Consider the following 17,244-nt stretch of genomic DNA (forward strand, 5'->3'; position numbering starts at 1 on the left):
ATGTATTATTTTGTTGGTGCAACTGGCAGTTTATGTTAAACTCTTTATTGTTTTGGCCAAGGTTATTGAGAGTTGGACTTAGTATGTTATGGTATGTTCTAATAGTCAGTGTTTCCAATGTTCTGAATGTAATTGACAGTATTGTGTTTTACTTAAAAACACTTTACAGAAGCTTCCAGCACCTATAAGCTTCCTGAATTTCGGATAGCGTGTTTCATTTTGTTTCATATTGTCTCGCCACCATGCTAGTGGATCTGCCGTAGAGTCAATTGGTTGATCTTGGAGATAGCGGGTTAACTCCGTTTCAGCGCGCGCTCTGATCGGTAAAGGGGCAGAGATTTCAGACCTCCGTTTATTAAGGAGATCTGTCACAAAACTCATCATCCGCGCCAAAGTTTTTTGAGCAAATTTCAAAGCCGCACCTGTCCGCCATCCGCTGATTGTTTTGCGGTCTATGCTTTGCTGATGCGAGCCGCAAAAAAAAAAAAAAAAAGCCATTGTCTGTTCTGGAAAGGATGCAGCAAAAATATTTAATGCTAGAGTATGAGGCATGGGCCTACGCTGAGTTTCATTTACGATGAGATGCGCTCTAGTTCACAGTGCAGTGCAAGTGAACGCGGCGCGCTGGTGCTTCCATGTCACGGTTATCATTGTCTGCTATATTTGCTTTTTATTTATTAAAATACATGCAATTGGTTGATGAAACATCTATTAAAATTAAGATAAAATTTGTTCAAAACGAAATTCGTTTTTAAGAAAGGTTTTCTACAAAGCAAAATTTAATGAAGTGGTAAATATCATGTCTGACGATTTACAAAACTTCATTAAGTGGTAAAAACCATGTCTCCCGATATATTGTGCATCTGATGATCCTATCTAAAAAATGAAAATAATTTTTGATAAAAAATGTTTGTAAAAAATATTTTAGTGACACGGTTTTGGCGGTTATAAAGTTCTAATGACGGTGTTCAACTATAACTGCCGGTCTCACGGTTATATACTAACCGTCACACCCCTACTTCCATTATAATGACATTTTTTGATTGCAAAGCCATGACAGCATATAATCATGCATTCTTGATTGTTTGTGTTTTTCCCTTTTGAGAAGAGGTAAAATTTGTTATTTTAAACAGTTGATCACTAGATGGGACCATTAACCCTTTAGATAGGCCTATGCAAAAAAAGGATTAGTTTCTGGCTTGTATATGGAGTATAATAGCAAATTATAGTGTTTGTGTGTGTGTGAGATTCTTGATTGTTGGTGGTTTTCCCTGTTGGGAATAGGTAACATTTGTTATTTTTACAGTTGATCACTAGGTGGGACCATTAACCCTTTAGATAGGCCGGTGCAAAAAAAGCTTAGTTTCTGACTTGTATATGAAGCTATACTATAACTATAACAGCATATTATATTGTGTGTGTATGTGAGAAAGAGAGGGAGAGTGTGTGTGAGAGAGACTTTTGTGCACTTAACCATGTATTTGAGAAAATCAAAATGTGCACCTCAGCTCTCAGAACTACATGGAGTAAACAAAAGTGTATTTATTCACCTGCTGCCTTTTAATGTTGGTGATAAGTATAGACTAAACAAAAGCAAAGTACATGGATTTAAAACTTGCATGCCATCGTGCTGGTCATTTAATGGTGAGAAGAGCAGCAAGCAACATGAGAAAGGGCTTGACTTGTACTGAAGTTTTAGAAATTATTATGCAGCTTAACCCCTCCAGTGAACTGCAGCTTATTTGAAGTTGGTATTGCATTTTGGTTCATAATACATTGTTCATAAATTTGATGCAAAGTAGATTTTTTTACAGGATTTTAAGGTTTTAAACTGCCTTTACCATCAAGAAAAGACAAGCATTTCACAAATAGACCATCCGTACTTTTCACCATCAAACTTCAATTTCAACTGCAATTTATTTGTATAGCACATTTATACACAACTTCGTTGGCCAAAGTGCTTCAGAGTGTAAAATAAAAACAAAGTAGACATACAAAATTAAAAATACAGATTTAAACAAGAACTAGTTAAAAAGCCAAGCTAAACAGATAAGTCTTCAGCTGAGACCTAAAGACCTCCATTGATGGAGCTTGTCGAATATAAAGATGGAGATTGTTCCACAGTTTGGGGCCTGCTACTGAGAAAGCACGATCACCTTTTGACTTCTTTTTGGACTGAGGAGTAACTAGCAACAGTTGATTTGACGATCGTAAAGACCTTACTGAAATGTAGGGCTCTATAAGATTGGAAATATATTTTGGAGACAAATTATGTAAAGCTTTAAAAACAACCAGTAAAATATTGAAATAAATCCTAAACTTGACTGGTAACCAGTGAAGAGAATGCAGCACCGGAGTGATGTGCTCTCTTTTTTTGGTGCCCGTCAGAAGTCTAGCTGCAGCATTCTGTACAAGCTGCAGACGTGACAGTTGTCGGTGGCTGATCCCTACATGGAGGGAGTTACAGTAGTCCAGTCGCAAAGAAATAAATGCATGAACAATGGTCTACAAATCTTTAAAACTAAGAAAAGGTTTAAGCTTAGCAATAATTTTAAGATGATAAAAACTACTTACAACTGAATTAATCTGTTTATCAAAGCTAAGCGATGAGTCTATAATGACCCCAAGATTTCTCACATTGTCATTCACAGTCATCTCCAAAGTTCAGTTCAGTTCAGTTTATTTATATAGCACATTTAAAAACAACCATGGTTGACCAAAGTGCTTAACAATGTCTAGAAAAGAAAACTAGAGAGTCACATACAAATAAAACAAATACAGTAAAAACATACCAATGTCACAGCTCAGCTTGATATAAAAGCCAAGGAATACAAGTGTGTCTTAAGAAATGACTTAAAAATTCCAACAGTCTGAGCAGTTCTTATGTGTACAGGTAAACTATTCCACAAATTAGGTGCCACCACTGAAAAAGCCCGGTCACCTTTATTTTTTAACTTAGTTCTTGGAACACTGAGGAGCACCTGACTGGATGACCTCAATGCTTTAACGGGGGCATGGACATGTAAAAGCTCTGATAAATACGCAGGCGCCAACCCATTTAAGGTCTTAAAAACAAACAATAAAATCTTGAAATCAATCCTGAAGCGGACAGGAAGCCAGTGTAGTGAAGCTAGGACAGGGCTAATGTGCTCATACTTTTTAGTCCCAGTCAAAAGCCGAGCTGCTGCATTTTGGACTAACTGTAAGCGTTGAAGAGATGACTTATCCAGACCAACATATAAAGAGTTACAGTAGTCTAGTCTAGATGTTATAAAAGCATGAATTACACTTTCAAACTCCTTACGTGGCAGGTAGGGCTTGACTTTAGCTAACAGTCTTAGTTGAAAGAAACTGGCTTTTACAACAGAACTAATCTGTTTTTCAAATTTAAAAGCACTGTCAAAAATCACACCAAGATTCTTGGTAAATGGACGAACAAATAACCCTAAATTACCAAGTGCATCTCTACACAAGCACTTAAATCCCCAGGACGACCAAACACAACAATCTCAGTCTTATTTTCATTAAGACAAAGAAAGTTCTGATCCAACCATATTTTTAAATCTTTCAGGCAATTCAGTAATGAAAGAAACGAAGCTTTGTTATTAGTATTGACAGGCAAATAAATCTGTACATCATCTGCATAACAGTGAAAAGTGATATTGTGCTTTCTAAAAATATACCCCAAGGGCAGCATATACAAAGAAAACAACATAGGGCCCAATACTGACCCATGAGGGACGCCACAAAAAAGAGGGTGGGCAGATGATGAAAATTCACCAAGGTGAACAGAAAAACTTCTGTCTGTCAAATATGACTGAAACCATTTAAGGGCTATGCCCTTAATACCGACACAGTGTTCAAGTCTAGATAAAAGAATAGAATGATTGACCGTATCAAAAGCCGCAGTAAAATCCAAAAGGACTAAAACAGCAGAGTTACCAGAGTCCACAGTTAAAAGGAGCAAGTTAAAAAGGAGCAAGTTAAAAGGAGCAAGAATACTGACCACGCACTCTATAAAATGTGATGGCCCAAATATTATGATTTCAGATTTTCTTTCATTAAGCTGAAGAAAATTATCAGAGAGCCAAATTTTAATTTCATTCAGACACAGTAACAAAGACTGCAAAGACTGTTCATCTCCAACTTTAAGGGGAAAATAAATCTGTGTGTCATCTGCGTACATATGGTACGAGATGTCATAATGATGACAGATGGATCCCAAGGGGCGCATATACAAAGAAAACAATATAGGACTATAAATAGAGCCCTGAGGGAGACCATATTTTAAAGGAACCACAGAAGAAGAGTCATTGGCAAAATAAATTGAGAATGTTCTATCCTTAAGGTATGAATGGAACCATTTCAGAGAAGTACCCCTAAAACCCAACCTTGCACTCCAACCTTTTTAAAAGAATTGAATGATTCAAAGTGTCAAATGCGACACTGAGATCTAACATAATTAAAACCACAGCCAGAGTCAGAAGCTAAAAACTAAAATTTATCAGAGCAGTCTCTGCACTATGGCCAGCTCTGAAACCAGATTGAAATTCATCTAAAAGAGCATTAATAGATAAAAAAGGAGTAATTTGTTATAAAACAACTTTTTCTATGACTTTAGATAGGAACGGTAGTTTAGAAATGAGATGGAAGTTAATCAATTCTGTAGCTGCTAGGCTTGGTTTTTTAAGTAAAGGAGAAACCGGTGCATTTTTAAGACAAGATGGAACATAACTGTAAGGGAAACAGGTCAGTTTAGCTCAAAGGGAATCATTTAATAATTTAAAGGGAATTTGAACAGAATCACTGTTTCACGGCTGATCACTGAGACGCCCTGCGATTCACTGAACGAGCCGTTTAACATCAAATCTACGCTGAATATTAATATCCAAACTATAGTGAAAACACTATCAATTAGCACAGTAACTAGATTGGCAGTTTAAGACATTAACTTGTAAGCACAAAACACAAGATACTTATCTTTTCAATATGAATTGAAGGCTTGAAGGCTTTATTAGATAAATCTAAGACATATAAACTAATCTAACACATAAATGCACGCACTCACACATTCACACAAGTTGCAGGAAGATCGAAACTTAGGGAAAGATAGAATCCCAAGTTTACAGCAATACGTTAAATTGCATAGACATGAACAACCATCAATCACTTAATTAACCCCGCATTAAGTTCCTCAATCAGGTTAAAATTATATTAGTTACACCAGTAAAGGTCACAGTCTGGAGGTTACTTGTGTCTCCTGTGAAAAGGGCTATCCCGATGTTGCTGATTGGCTGGAAGTTCAGTAGTCGCTGAAGTGACGTATTGCGTTGGCTGAAGGTGCAGTTGTGTGCGCTAGTGGTGGGAGAAAAGCTCGATGCATCGATGCATCGCGATTCGTTATCTAACGATCCAGAATCGATTCTCAAAAATTCTGAATCGATTCTGTGTTCAATTCAAAATGCGAGCGCTGTCAAGACTCACGTGACCAAACAAAAAAGACGGTGATGGACGACCGTTCATATGCTGGTGAATTTGCTTCGTTTAAGATAAAATGGACAAACTAAGACCTGCATCATCTCATTTAAAATCGGATGTGTGGCAACATTTTGGATTTTCTGAAGACACCGAAGGTGTCGTTGATAAAAGCCATACTGTGTGCAAAGTCTGTAGTGCCAAATTCAAATATTTCGGCAACACAACTAACATGAAGAAACATATTACGCGGTTCCACTCAGAGCTGGAGAAACAGCATTCTCTTCCAATCACGAACACTCCCGGTTACATTCAAAGGACCCTGGATCAAGTAGCAATGCTTCCACCGAATTCTGAAAAGGCAAAACGAATTACCCGATCAGTGGCGGGTTTTATTGCCAAAGATCTGCGCCCGTACTCCGTTGTGGAAAACCAAGGATTTCGCACGATGTTACAGGTACTTGAGCCACGATACACTTTGCCCTCGCGTCGTTATTTTAGTGAGACGGCTGTCCCCGCACTATACAGTGAGTATAAAGATCACATCTTAGAATCCCTAATTCTCCCTGTCATACAAATTGAGAACTGTTTATTCTTAATGATTGTTCATTGCAATTGTATGGCTTACCATTCATTCAGAGTTTGTTAATCCTGAAAATAACTTTGTTAATAAATTAAAAGTATTGAAAAAGAAATATTCATAATCATTTTTAATTTGGCAATACTGTCAAACAGATATTCTAACTATATACAAAAAGCATTTTGGTTAAAATAAGAAGTTTAGAGTATTTTTTGCACAGCAGGATAATTAATTAAGAATCGTTTTGGGAATCGGATCGTTCCTCCCAGAATCGGAATCGGATCGAATCGTTAAGTGCCTTAAGATTCCCACCTCTAGTGTGCGCTGGTTGAAGTTGAACGGGCACCCGAGGTCAGACGTCGGAGACTCGCCGTTACATAACTTAACTCAGAACACGAAACTCTCAAACGGAAAAGAAAAGAAGTAAAGCTTGACGAGACTAAGATGTGTTTCTCCTCATAGTGGCTAAGTAGCAGCAGGCGTGCAGGCTCAAGCACGCTGCAACCGTGCTCAAAGAACAGTGATGACAAACAGCATGGCTAAAAGCTAAAGCTAAGAAGCAAAGCTAAAAGCTGGCATGACTGATAGCAAAAGCAAGGCTAGAACTAAAAGCCGGCATGACTAGTTGCATAAGCAAGGCTAACAACTAAAAGCAAGATTTTATGGTGTCCTAAGTATTTAAACTGGCCTGTTGGCCACACCTCAAATGTTGTCTTGACCAATCAGATATTGTCTTGGCTCGGGGGCATCATAAATCATTTGTTTATCTTACCAAGCATGTGGTCCGAATTTTCCAGCTCTTGCAGGGTCTAATTTTGGACATGATTCCTATAACACGCATATGATACATTTGACATATAATTGATTGTCTTGGCTATCTCAAGCAAGCAGATTGCATTACATAGATACTAGACATGACTATGTATCCTTAAGCTATCCCATAGTTATTAAAAGACATACACAATAAGTGATTATAACATGATAGTCAAATGTGTGGGGTAGATATAAATGAATATGGAGTTAAGCGATGGAATGATATTCATTTAGAAGTCATTTTGGAGTTCATTTTGGTCCATATATATGTATAAAAGAAAGTTTCTTTGTCATTCTCTTGACAAAGATTTCTGTGGAGACCAGAGGTTCAAAGCCCCTCCCCCCTTAGGAATTTCAGTCTGGTTCTGCTAGGTGGGGGGAAGTCAATGGAAGTGTTTAACTTATGGGTTTCCATGTGATGTCCAGCGTTGCATTTCAATTACGAACAACAAATTTGACAATCTCTTCTGCGAATTAAAATTGTCAATAATTGTTCTAGTGGTGTTAATGTTGAAAGCTGTTGTGTGAACAAGTTGGTTGGTTGGTTATCTTCCTTGGGACTTGTGGCACAGAATGTTTTATGACTTCCTGAGGAATTCGGCTCATGTTTCAAACACAGTCCTGATAGACTCTTTAATTTGTCTGGTTCAAGTCATTTCTGTTACAGAACCATTAGGCCGATAACACACTGGATGCATGGTGCAAGCGTCTCAGCTGCGTGGCGTGTCCGTTTTTAATTCAGCTCATATTCTACAGCAATAGCAGCGCGCCAGCGCCGCATCAGGCACGATTCTGGTGTGTAAAGACACAGAAAACGCGAAGCAGCCGCCCCGCAACTGATACGCAGCAGAAACGCCATGCTCACGCCCCGCAGCCAGTGAGTCACCGGCCTTAGATAGAGAGCTGTTCACAATTGACAGTATACAAGGGGCCCATAGTTTTGAACCCAGCTTTTAGAAACTGTGGAGGAACGGCATCCAGTGAAGTGGACGATGAGGGACGTGGGAGGAGGGACGTGGGAGGAGCGAGGCCAGTGGAGTGATTGGAGATGAGCTACACCTGTTCGTCCCACCGGCCTCGCTCCACCCACGTCCCTCGGCCCCGCCCCACTCGTCACATATACAGTATTGTTCAAAATAATAGCAGTACAATGTGACTAACCAGAATAATCAAGGTTTTTAGTATATTTTTTATTGCTACGTGGCAAACAAGTTACCAGTAGGTTCAGTAGATTGTCAGAAAACAAACAAGACCCAGCATTCATGATATGCACGCTCTTAAGGCTGTGCAATTGGGCAATTAGTTGAAAGGGGTGTGTTCAAAAAAATAGCAGTGTCTACCTTTGACTGTACAAACTCAAAACTATTTTGTACAAACATTTTTTTTTTTCTGGGATTTAGCAATCCTGTGAATCACTAAACTAATATTTAGTTGTATGACCACAGTTTTTTAAAACTGCTTGACATCTGTGTGGCATGGAGTCAACCAACTTGTGGCACCTCTCAGCTGTTATTCCACTCCATGATTCTTTAACAACATTCCACAATTCATTCACATTTCTTGGTTTTGCTTCAGAAACAGCATTTTTGATATCACCCCACAAGTTCTCCAGTTGGATTAAGGTCTGGAGATTGGGCTGGCCACTCCATAACATTAATTTTGTTGGTTTGGAACCAAGACTTTGCCCGTTTACTAGTGTGTTTTGGGTCATTGTCTTGTTGAAACAACCATTTCAAGGGCATGTCCTCTTCAGCATAGGGCAACATGACCTCTTCTAGTATTTTAACATATGCAAACTGATCCATGATCCCTGGTATGCGATAAATAGGCCCAACACCATAGTAGGAGAAACATGCCCATATCATGATGCTTGCACCTCCATGCTTCACTGTCTTCACTGTGTACTGTGGCTTGAATTCAGAGTTTGGGGGTCGTCTCACAAACTGCCTGTGGCCCTTGGACCCAAAAAGAACAATTTTACTCTCATCAGTCCACAAAATGTTCCTCCATTTCTCTTTAGGCCAGTTGATGTGTTCTTTGGCAAATTGTAACCTCTTCTGCACATGCCTTTTTTTTAACAGAGGGACTTTGCGGGGGATTCTTGAAAATAGATTAGCTTCACACAGACGTCTTCTAACTGTCACAGTACTTACAGGTAACTCCAGACATCATTTTTTGCACCTCTTTATAGGTTTTCCCCTCTCTAATCAACTTTTTAATCAAAGTACGCTGTTCTTCTGAACAATGTCTTGAACGACCCATTTTCCTCAGCTTTCAAATGCATGTTCAACAAGTGTTGGCTTCATCCTTAAATAGGGGCCACCTGATTCACACCTGTTACTTCACAAAATTGATGACCTCAGTGATTGAATGCCACACTGCTATTTTTTTGAACACACCCCTTTCAACTAATTCAACTAATTGCCCAATTGCACAGCCTTAAGAGCGTGCATATCATGAATGCTGGGTCTCATTTGTTTTCTGAGAATCTACTGAACCTACTGGTAACTTGTTTGCCACGTAGCAATAAAAAAATATACGAAAAACCTTGATTATTCTGGTTAGTCACATTGTACTGCTATTATTTTGAACAATACTGTATAAAGTGGAATCTAACAAAGGGGCTATCGGTGGGTTTAGCACAATGTTTATTGTGCTAAACAAAACTTTTGGGCAATGGGCCGTTCTATTAATTAGGTCTGAAAAGTATTTTGTTCTTGCAGCTTTGACTGCATGCTGGTTCTAAGTTCTAAGCGTATCTTTTAGCAATTCATAAGAGATCTGCAATCGGTCTATCCTCCATCTGCGTTCAGACTTCCTACAAGCCCTTCAAAACACACAAATTTCATTGTTCAACCATGGCTGAGACTGAGGTTTATACCTTTTATATCTAAGTGGAGCAATATCATTCAAAATGTCCAAGCAAACAGAATTAAAAACAGCAGTCAACTCCTCTGTGTCTAAAGAGGGTCCAGATACCTCGATGATAGAAGACATTGAATTTGCCGCATAGGCCTCAGCAAAACAATTTGCTGTAGTCTCATTTACTGGTCGGACACAACGGACTACAGGTTTGCTTTTTGAGATAACAGATGGAAGATCAAAGTGAAATAAAACAGAACTATGATCGGATATACAATTGTCAACTACAGACACATTACTAACAGATAACCCCCAGGACAGAACTAAATCAAGGGTATGAGCATGCCTGTGAGTAGCATCACATACTGACTGCATTAAGTTAAAAGAGTCAACACGGTCAGAAAACTGCTTTACTAAAGGTTTAGACGGTCAGCAAATATGAATGTTAAAGTACCCGAGAATTAAAAGATTATCAGCAGTTGGCACAATAAAAGAAAGAAAATCTGAGATATCCTGGATGAAACCCTTTTCATACTTTGGAGGGCAATAAATAAGAGCACAATAAACTGTGAATGATAGGTCCACTTTAAAGAGCTGAAGTATAAAGCTTGTAAATTTCTCCAGTGGAATTAAGATGCATTTGAAGCTGTCCTTAAAAAGTGTGGCAACACCCCCACCACGACCAGAGGATCTGGGAGTATTTAAAACATTATAGTTCACTTGCAGCAGTTCAGAAAGAAGGCAAGTATCCATCGGCTCAAGCCATGTCTCAGTTAGAAACAAAAAATCCAGATTTATAAAAGTTTTATTTCCCACTGACCTCCCATTCAAAAGTGCAGCTTTAACTGTGATGTGATCCGTGGATTGATTCGTAAAGTAAGAAACATATAAGCAAAAGGTCTAAAGACGCTATCCCCGGGTTTCACAAGCTTAATCTGAACCCTGTCTGTGACCTACATAATATAGCATATTTGTGATTTTGCTGTAAACATGTTTTATAATGCATAACTAACAAGGGAGCTCCATTAAGTACACGACTCAATAATGGCTTTACATAAACCATATATACTTCTTGAAGACTATTACTAAATGTCTATTTATCATCTAACAGGATAATGTTTAATAAGTATTGTAGATGAGCACATCTAACAGACATGAAACAGGCATCTGACTGATGTGTATGTGTGATATTGTTTATAATTCACTTTTGTCAACACTGCTTTAGATGAGTGTAAGTCATGTAAACAAACAAATCTACGTAAAGTAATTAAACATAAGTTATCTATTTTATTTGTCCATTTGCAATATTAATAATATAAGGAACATTTTTGTTGGATAAAAAGCGAGTTACATCAGTAACGTACTCAACATGTAAATGCAGAATATCTCAGATATCCAGTTAAGAGTGACAGATGAGGGAATGCTGCCATCAAAGGATTTGTGTAAGTGCACTACAAAAATAAATGAAACATTTTAATTCTTAAGTTTTCGTTTATTTTAATTAATGTAATTTTAAACAAATATTACAGCTCTTTTCTTATTCTTGATTTCTGTGCATTTGCTGCAGATCTTTTGTGGTGGAGCAGGATCTGCAAGGAAAGGTGTAAACAAAGGGAAAACCTGAAACAAAAGAATAATGTAATGACTTTTTGTATTGTGTATGTGTATTTTTGTAGGACTGAAAATGTCTGAAGACTGGTGTGTGCACTGAGGATGGAGAAGACCACAGCATCATCCTGGAAATGATCGAGCGTCCCAGATGCTGCTGTGGTTTCTTCATACTCAGTTCAAATACCAGGGAACACGTTAGATAAAAACTGTTAGTCTGAATGCACTGTAAGTCGCTTTGGATAAATGTAAAATTTATTTATAAATTTGAACCACTTCAGTGTTTTAGCCCACTACAAAAGTAATAAATCAATGCATGTACTTGTAAACTCTGTGTAAATGTTTTTCAGGTAGTCGTGCTCATGGGCTGCAGGCACATGAAAGTTTGGAGCAGACACAGCAGTCAGATTGTCCTGCACGTGTTCTTCTGCTCTCACTTCAAGGTTGTGTGGTTCAGAGAGCCGTCATCAAGGACTTCCTCATCCTGTTGCTCAACGACATTCCCATTGAGAAGAGTGAGATTGTGAAGTGCAGCAGCAGAACTGTATTATCTGTGTTCAGATGGCAGGAGGATGTTGGGTTCACCATCTGTAAATACATGTTTGTTAGAACAATAAGGTTGAATGAAGCTTTGTTTCATGTGTTGTTGACTTGTACATGTATGCATATATTGTGATGCTAACTTTTTTTATTTATTTTAATTTTTTTCCTTTATTTTACCAGGTGATGTCCCAATCACTATCTCTGCTGCTTCTGATTATATCCAAGATGGCGGCGCGTCCACACGCAGCGGCTTCTCTCTGTCCCGACAGAACGTGTTTTCGTGTTTTTTGTCTTGTGAGTCGCAGTGTTTTTGCACGTTGTCGTCGCGTCTACCTGTCTGTAAGCGCAAATACAGTCGCGAGTTTCTGCTCGATGTCGGCAGAACCGCATTTTTACAGTTAAACTCCGCGCAAGCGGAACAGCTGCAGGATCTCGATCTTCTACGGAGGCCTTCACCATCATCGACCCCCACTACTGCATCTCGCCCGCAGCGGAGGCGCCACAAGCGGCGTGAGAGGAAGCAGAAGAGGGGGAAGCGCGGAGGTATCCAGGCTTTGTGTTCACGGAAACATGGCTCAGCAACAGCGTTGATGGCGCTATTCAGCTCGACCAGCTGACGTGCTATCGAGCGGACAGAGCTCTCGTCGCGAGAGGAAAAACCCGTGGCGGCGGGCTTTGTGTTTACATCAATGACGCGTGGTGCCGCGATACTGTTGTGATCAGCAAACACTGCTCAACCCTGGTGGAGTTTATGATTATTAAGTGCCGGCCGTTCTATCTGCCGAGGGAATATACTGCTATACTGCTCATTTCAGTGTACATTCCCCCATTCAACATCACCAGCAACAGGAACGACGCACTTAATGAACTGTACCAACACATCAGTGAGCAGCAGACAGCACACCCGGATGCTTTTCTCATCATAGCTGGGGATTTCAACCATGCTGACCTTAAGAGTGTGTTTCCAAAAATACACCAGCACATCAACTTTCCAACACGAGGTAATAACATTTTGGACTTTGTTTACACCACACAGAGAGGAGCTTACAAAGCCCTCCCCCACCCCGGAGCCTCAGATCACATCATTGTTATGCTAATGCCTGCATACAGACCGCTCATTAAAGTCGCCAAACCAGTTTACAAACAGATTAAAGTGTGGCCAGAAGGATCATCAGAGATTCTTCAGGACTGCTTCAACACAACTGACTGGGACATGTTTAAACAGGCTGCCACATGCAATAACACCACTGACCTCCAGGAGTACTCAGAGACTGTTAATGCCTACATCAATAAGTGTATTGATGATGTAACGATCACAAAAACTATCACTGTCCGGGCCAACCAGAAGCCATGGATGATGGGGGAGGTCTACAGACTCCTGAAGACACAGAATGCTGCCTTCAGAGCTTGAGATGAGGTGGGCCTGAGAACAGCTAGGGCCAACCTGTCCCGCAGCATCAGAGAGGCTAAGAGAGCACTCCAGGAGGATAGCTCACCAATTCAGCAACAGCAGAGACACTAGGAGCCTGTGGCAGGGGATACAGACCATTACGGACTACAAGCCCCCACCACGGACCTGCGACAACAACATCTCTCTGCTGAACGAGCTGAACACCTTCTTCGCTCGCTTTGAGCAACAAAACAGCACCACTGCACAGAAGACTCCACCTCCTCCCGGCGACCAGGTGATGACTCTGACCCCAGACAGCGTGAGGAGATCCTTCAGCAGGATCAATGCCCGCAAAGCTCCAGGTCCTGACAACATCCCTGGGCGTGTACTGAAAGACTGTGCAGCAGAACTCACAGACATTTTTAACATCTCACTGAGTCAGGCTGTTGTTCCCACATGCTTTAAAACTACCACTATCATCCCAGTCCCGAAGAAGCCATCTCCATCCTGCTTCAATGACTACCGTCCTGTTGCACTTACCCCCGTCCTCATGAAGTGCTTTGAACGGCTAGTCATGCACCACATCAAGTCTGCCCTCCCCCCCTCCCTGGACCCCTTCCAGTTTGCATATCGGTCCAACCGGTCGACCGATGATGCTATCTCCACTGCCGTCCACTCAGCACTCACCCATCTGGAAAAAAAGGACTCTTATGTCAGAATGCTGTTCATAGACTTCAGTTCAGCATTCAACACAATCATCGCTCAACACTTCGCTGTGCAACTGGCTGTTGGACTTTCTGACTGGAAGACCTCAGGCAGTACGGGTCGGCAGCAACACATCCAGCACCATCACACTGAACACTGGGGCCCCCCAAGGATGTGTGCTGAGCCCCCTACTCTTCACTCTACTGACCCATGACTGCACACCGTCACACAGCTCCAACCTCTTCATTAAGTTTGCAGATGACATGACGGTGGTGGGTCTCATTAGCAACAAAGATGAGACAAACTACAGGAGTGCGGTGAGCCGCCTGGCTGGGTGGTGCAGTGACAACAATCTCTCTCTGAATGTGGAGAAGACGAAGGAGATTGTTGTAGACTTCAGGAGAGCACACACTCAGCACGTTCCTCTGACCATCAATGGTGCGAATGTGGAGAGAGTGAGCAGCACCAAGTTCCTGGGTGTGCACATCACAGAGGACCTCTCCTGGACTGAAAACACCGCAGCACTGGCCAAGAAATCACAACAGCGTCTCTACTTCCTCCGCAAACTGAGGAGAGCCAGAGCCCCACCCCCCATATTATATGTCTTTTTTTATAATTCCCTTATTGTATAATTGTATCTACATTTTATATTTGATCTAGTTATTTTTTTAGGCTTTAATGTTAATGTTATCTGTATGCACCGGGGTCTGAGAGTAACGCAATTTCGATTCTCTGTATGTATGTACTGTACATGTGAAAATTGACAATAAAGCAGACTTGAACTTGAACTTGAACTTCTGCATTGCATACACATACTGTATACACACTGCAAACGTGTGAACCTGTATAATGAATAACAAATCTATTTCAACACCTGAGTATAGTGATTATTTTGACTTATGTATGTTCTAGAGATGTTACATCTTTTTGATAAAGCTCTAATTGGTTTTATTTTGGAAATGTTTCAAATTCATCCTAAATGTATTTATGACTGTAAAGCATATGTGTGCATCAAAATTGTGATTAATATCGAAATAGCAAAAATGATTAAAAAAAAATTGTGATGTTTTTTTTTGTCCATCTCACACAGCCCTAGTTCATTCAATAAATACAGTTAACAATCTAGGTTCTGAGTACTTAGTTATTAACCCAACAATACCGGGGTCAGATCTTTTTTTCGTTCTTTTTTTTTGATTGGGCCGCGCAAACATATATGTTTGGTTGTGTGGGCTGCGAGCTGAAAAAGGTTGGGAACCACTGCTGTAGAGTATGTACTATTTTAACGCTCGTTAAGTTAGTACTTATTGAAATTAAGTGCTTAATGGGCTAGGTGCACAAGATGGCGCCGTCGAGCTTCAGCGACGTGAGTGTGCGCATACTTATTTCCGGTCTTGCGATGCTATATTTACTATAGGGAAACGTACATATGAAACTTGGCTAGATGGATAGAATTTTTTTTTTTTTTTATTTAATAGCGAATAGTGGTATATCAAAAACACTAGGAAACATCCTCCCTACATTTTTGCGTACCTCTGTGTGGAAATTCATCAAGATACAACGAGGAGATTGCTTTATTCTTCTGTTGATCATGCGGATCAGCGTCAGCATCAGTCCACATGGATTTCTTCATTCAAACACATTTTCGGAGAGCTGATTTTGTTCTGACTGTTATCTATAAGATCAAAAGGTTTCTGACTGTCAAACGAGACAGACAGATATTTCTGATAAAGTATGTATGTTTTGTTAACTTTATTTGACAGTCTCACAAGGTGAATATTTCATTAAACAAAATATAATAATCAATGTAATACAAAAATTTTCGAGAAATACGTAATTTTTACATTTAAATAATTGGTAACGTAAAAATAAAGTATGTATCTGTATGTACACACCATGAGTTCAATTTTCATTTCATGAACAGTAGGGAACATTAGTGTATTTAATTAATTCACCGGACCCAAACATACACAGTTTCAAATGCACTGGCTCAGTTAACATTTATAGACTAGTAATAATAGCAGTGTAAATCTTATTTGCATTTGAAGTGATATTATAAATCCTGTAAACATATATTGAAGGTAATATTTGGATTTCTCCGGTTCTCTGCACTGGTGTTCAGCACAACAGGAAGTATCAAAGTACACACTCGCAAGACCAGAAATCCAAGATGGCGGAGATATGCAACTTGCCCATTAAAGGGTATGCTGTTTCGAACGCAGCCCAACAAAATCTCATTTTGACATCTTGCGTGGTTCTGTGGGATTTGGACAACTTCAAGTTACGCCTCTTTCATCAAGTTACGCCCCTGTCTTGCAATCTGCAGACAGACCCTTCTCAGATTTCGCGTGCATTTCTCATGTTCTTCACTATCCTCCCCGTCTTTTTTTGACGCTTCTTTTTAAAGATTGAGCCGCAGTACAGACAGGATAGTCTGGTGGTATGGACCATAGGAGCTCAGGGAAGTTAAAACTGTGCCCGTCAGAATCATGCTGATAATGCCGGCAACCCACAGCATTTAACGAGGCTTGAATATCCAAAAGTGCTGAGCACTCATATCTCAACACAGATAAAGCAAACGCTGGAAACAAGCACATTTCTAGCAAAACACAAATTGAAATCCTAGGGAAACGACGGCTAGGCGTGCAACAGCAGGTGCATAAACACACTTATTTTTTTTTATTTTTTTTGTTTACTCCATGTAGTTCTGAGAGCATGAGGTGCATATTTGGATTTTTTCATCAAGGTAAGTGCACAAAGGTCTCTCTCACACCATCTCTCTCTCTCGCTCTCTCTCTCTCTCTCTCTCTCTCTCTCTCACTCACACACACTATAATTTGCAGTTATACTCCATATAACTATAGCCAGAAACTAAGCCTTTTTTGCACAGGCCTACATAAAGGGTTAATGGTCCCACCTAGTGATCAACTGTAAAAATAACAAACGTTACAGTACCTCTTCCGAACAGGGTAAACCACCAACACTCAAGAATCTCACACACACACACACAAACACTATAATTTGCTCTTATTCTCCATATAACTCAATATACAAGCCAGAAACTAAGCCTTTTTTGCACAGGCCTATCTAAAGGGTTATTGGTCCCACCTAGTGATCAACTGTAAAAATAACAAATTTTACCTCTTCCCAAAAGGGAAAACCACAAACAATCAAGAATGCATGATTACATGGTGTCATGGCTTTGCAATAAAAAAAAAAGTCATTATAATGGAAGTAATTTAGGCAAAAACAGCCACCAACAACAAATGAG

The sequence above is a fragment of the Carassius gibelio genome, chromosome A6, assembly GCF_023724105.1.
Source record: "Carassius gibelio isolate Cgi1373 ecotype wild population from Czech Republic chromosome A6, carGib1.2-hapl.c, whole genome shotgun sequence".
Classification (NCBI taxonomy): domain Eukaryota; kingdom Metazoa; phylum Chordata; class Actinopteri; order Cypriniformes; family Cyprinidae; genus Carassius; species Carassius gibelio.